Source organism: Triticum dicoccoides, chromosome 7A, assembly GCF_002162155.2.
Source record: "Triticum dicoccoides isolate Atlit2015 ecotype Zavitan chromosome 7A, WEW_v2.0, whole genome shotgun sequence".
Taxonomy (NCBI): Eukaryota; Viridiplantae; Streptophyta; class Magnoliopsida; order Poales; family Poaceae; genus Triticum; species Triticum dicoccoides.
In genome coordinates, this window is record NC_041392.1 from 744,369,971 (window position 1) to 744,374,090 (window position 4,120).

At 44.7% G+C, this 4,120-nt stretch overlaps 1 pseudogene; it reads left to right on the forward strand.

Moving 5' to 3' along the window:
* Positions 1-274: 274 nt before the first annotated feature.
* LOC119334181 lies at positions 275-3,240 on the forward strand (annotated as a pseudogene).
* Positions 3,241-4,120: the final 880 nt, after the last annotated feature.

A 4,120-nucleotide genomic window follows, 5' to 3' on the forward strand; every position in this document is an offset into this window, starting at 1 on the left:
TTGCTTATCTACCCTCAGAGTCGCATCATGCCAAATGGATGTACTAGGTGCCACCTCTATAGAAAAAAGAGGACTTCGCTTCTCTAACCAATCGTACAGTTGGTCAAATCCTCTAGCCAACCAGCTATTCCCAAAAACTTGGTTCAGATTTAGAGGATTTCTTCCTTGATTTCACCTGCTCTGGCGGGTGGAATCTATTCCAAGGGGGCATTAGTCTTCCCCCGCTCCAATAGCACACACACAAGAGCACTCAGATTGAGCTCCCAATCCCACCATGGCCGAAGCAATTGTAGGTTTACTGATCGTCAAGCTGGTTGCGGCCTCGGCGAACGAGGCAGCAACCTTCGGCACATCGCTGCTTTGCAGTGAAGCCTCGGCCCTCAAGGGTCTATTCGATCAGATCAGTCAAGCCAAGTATGAGCTTGAAAGTATGCAGGCATATCTGAAAGGTGCCGAGCGGTTCAAGGACGCCGATGATACAACTGGCCTCTTTGTCGAGAGGATCAGGGGCTTCGCTTTCGAGATCGAAGATGTGGTCGACGAGTTCACCTATAAGTTGGAGGACAAGCATGGAAGGTTTGTTGCCAAGATGAAGAAGAGGATCAAGTATGTCAAGACCTGGCGCCGACTTGCGCACAAGTTTAAAGATATCAATGGCAGACTTCAAGGTGCTATACAAAGGAAGGAGCACTATGCCATGCCAGAAATTGGCAGAAATGATGGCCACAGGGCTCATCGAGTTTTCAATTTCTCAAGGGACGAGGACCTTGTAGGGATCTTTGAGCACAAGCAGCAATTTATGCAATGGCTGACAGGTGACATGCGAGACAAAAGAAGCAAGATTTCCACTTTGTGGGGCATGGCAGGTGTGGGGAAAACAACTTTGGTTGCTCATGTGTACAAAACTATAAAAGTAACCTTCGATGCCGCTGCATGGGTAACTGTGTCGGAGAGTTGTCATGTTGAAGACTTGCTGAAGAGGATTTCTAGAGAATTTGGCATGCCAATTGATGCACCTAAAATGGAGATTAGAATCCTGGCTGAGACCATCTACGAGTACCTCCAAGGTAAAAGATACATCTTAGTTCTAGATGATGTTTGGACTACTAATGTTTGGTTAGAGATGGACTGTCTTTCCATCTAGTGGACAATTTATTATCACATCAAGAAAGCATGAAGTATCATTATTGGCAACTAATATGTCTTCAGTTCATTTGGAACCACTTGACAAATCGAACTCTTGGGAGTTATTCTACAAATCAGCCTTTTGGAATGATCCTGACAGAAAGTGTCCACTCGAGTTACAGAACTTAGCTTAGAAATTTGTGAACAAGTGCGAAGGTTTGCCTATTGCTATTGTATGCATAGGCAGCCTACTATCCGGAAAATGTCAAACATCTATAGAATGGAAAAAAGTATATGATGAGTTAGAGCTCCAGTTGGTAAAAAATGTGATGCCTCGCGTTGAGACAATTCTAAAGGTCAGTTTGGAGGACCTTACATATGATTTGAAGAATTGTTTCTTACATTGTGCATTATTCCCAGAAGATTATTCCATCAAGAGGAGGACAATAACGAGGCATTGGATTACTGCTGGATTCATCAATGAAAAGGAGAACAAAAAATTGGAGGAAGTGGCAGAGGGGTACTTGACTGAACTTGTGAGCTGAAGCCTACTACAGGTGGTCAATAGGAATCATACTGGGCGGTTAAAATGTTGCCAGGTGCATGATATCATACGACTTGTTGCCCTCAATAAAGCTGGTGAAGAATGTTTTGGTAAAGTTTATGATGGCTTTGATGCATTCTCTATTGAGGACACACGTCGAATATCACTCCAGAGTGGAAACCTTCAACGACTGATTGAATCTAATGCTACACATGTCCGTGCAATACATGTTTTTAACAGATATATCAATATTGATTTGCTGAGGCCTATCCTAGAATCTTCGAACCTGCTCTTAACACTGGATCTGCAAGGTACCCGTATCAAGATGCTGCCGACTAAGGTATTCAACTTGTTCAATCTACGGTATTTGGGCCTTAGATATACTAATATTGAAAGTCTACCTGAAGACATAGGAAAGTTGCAAAACTTAGAAGTCCTGGATGCTGTGAACAGTGCACTGTCGTATTTACCAAACAACATTGCAAAACTTCAGAGGTTGAGATACCTGTTTGCAAGTTATGCTAGCCCACAAGGAGAATTTATAATTTTTAGTGGTGTAAAGGTGCCTAGTGGTATAAGGCACTTGACTTCCCTGCATGCTCTGCAATGTGTGGAAGCAAGCTCAGAAATTCTTGGAGGTGTGGCTGCTTTAACACAACTAAAAACATTTGCTGTCTGCAACGTGGAAACTAAACACTCTGCCGACCTGAGAAATGCTATCAAAGAAATGAGACACCTTGTGCATCTAGAAATCACGACTATCAGTGAGAAGGAGGTGCTGCAGCTGGAGGGACTTTGTTTACCTCCAAATGTTTACACAGTTGGTTTAGAAGGGCAACTCAAAAAGAGATTGATACCCCAAGTTATCTCATCTTGATCCCATCTTAATAGCCTCACTCGGCTGCGGCTAGCATTCTCCAAAATTGATGAGGAATCGTTTTCCAGTCTTTTGGTGCTACGAGCAGTGGCGGATGTACAGGGTGGCCAGGGTGGGCCGCGGCCCACCCTGGGATTCTGAGACAACATATATATATATATATATATATATAGATTTTAAATGGGCTAGAAAAAAAACCAGCCCAATAAACAGACCAAGTCCATATCGAGAATTCCAGATTACTCATCCAATCCTCGAGACCTCGACTCCGACGGCCGCCTCGCCTCCTCGCCTCATGCGCGTCTGTTCCTCGCCGCCGCCGTTCGCGCTCGGCGACCTTGCCGACGCCCAGCCGCCGAGGAAGCTCCCGCATCCCACCTCTCTTCTCCAGCCCGCCCGCCTCCCTCCGCCCGCGGTGAGCCCCTGTCCGGCTGTCCGCCTGTTCCAGGTCCCAGCGCGCGGCTGTACCTCTGCCCTGCCGGAGCGCCGGCTGCCTGCGCCCTTGTCGCCGCTCGCCGGACGGCTGTTTGGCGGCCCTGCCCTCGCCGGATCGCCCCCTCCAAATCCGGCTGCAGTAAGGTACCGAATCAAATCCCCCCAAATCTATGATTTAGGGTTTGCTTTTTTGCACTATGAACACATAGATAATTCTGCACTCATTTTGGCCTCAATTAGCTTTATTGATAGAAAGTAGTGCTGATAGAAAGTAGTATTCTTGCAGAATTGTTGAAGAATGAAGAGGGCAGCAGACATTGTTTCTCTTTCCAAAGAGAAGCTATGAAGATAGGGAAGAAGAAGAAGGCAGAGAATATGCCGGATGTGGCTGAAGAGCAGACCCGCGAAGTTGTGTGTATGCCAGTTGTGATCGAAGAGCAAATTGAAGAACCAACATTGTCTATGTCAAATGTGACCATAGAGCAAACTGAAGATGTGTCACCGCCATCACCACCGTTTTATGATTTTAGTCGTCTTAAACATGATCCTGGGGAAAGGCTACCCATTGCAAGTTATCCTATCAATGATCAAGATGCAGTTCGAAGATCATATATCCTTAAAAAGACATTCAAACCTTATGCGCATGACTTTAAAAAATGAACAATTGGGAGTAGAGAACGTTCATTCAATCCTTTGTGGCTTCATAATCATAGTTGGCTTGAATATAGTCTCCGTGGGATGTAACTTTTCGAGTAGATGATTTTTCATATAAAAAACTTTTTAATCCGAGTTCGTATGCAAAAGTTATGCCCATTTTACAAATTCCAGAGAGATTTTGTAAATAAAGTCGAAATTCATATTTGTAAATAAAGGTGGGACTATTAATTTATTCGGAGAACGAATCTTGGTTCAGCGTCAAGGGACGGGGCGGTTGGCGGTTGGTTGTGATTTCGATTTTCCGTGGTTCTCGGCCTCACGTGGCCTGTGGCACAGGCCCGAAAAAAATTTAAACGTGGTTTTGGTTTTTCTCCTCGCATTGTACTGTTTAGTACCACCTCGAATATGTTTTAAATTCAAATTGAAAGCGTAAAATCACGAGAAGAAGCGTATTGTGACGGTGAACCCGACAAAGTCAATCC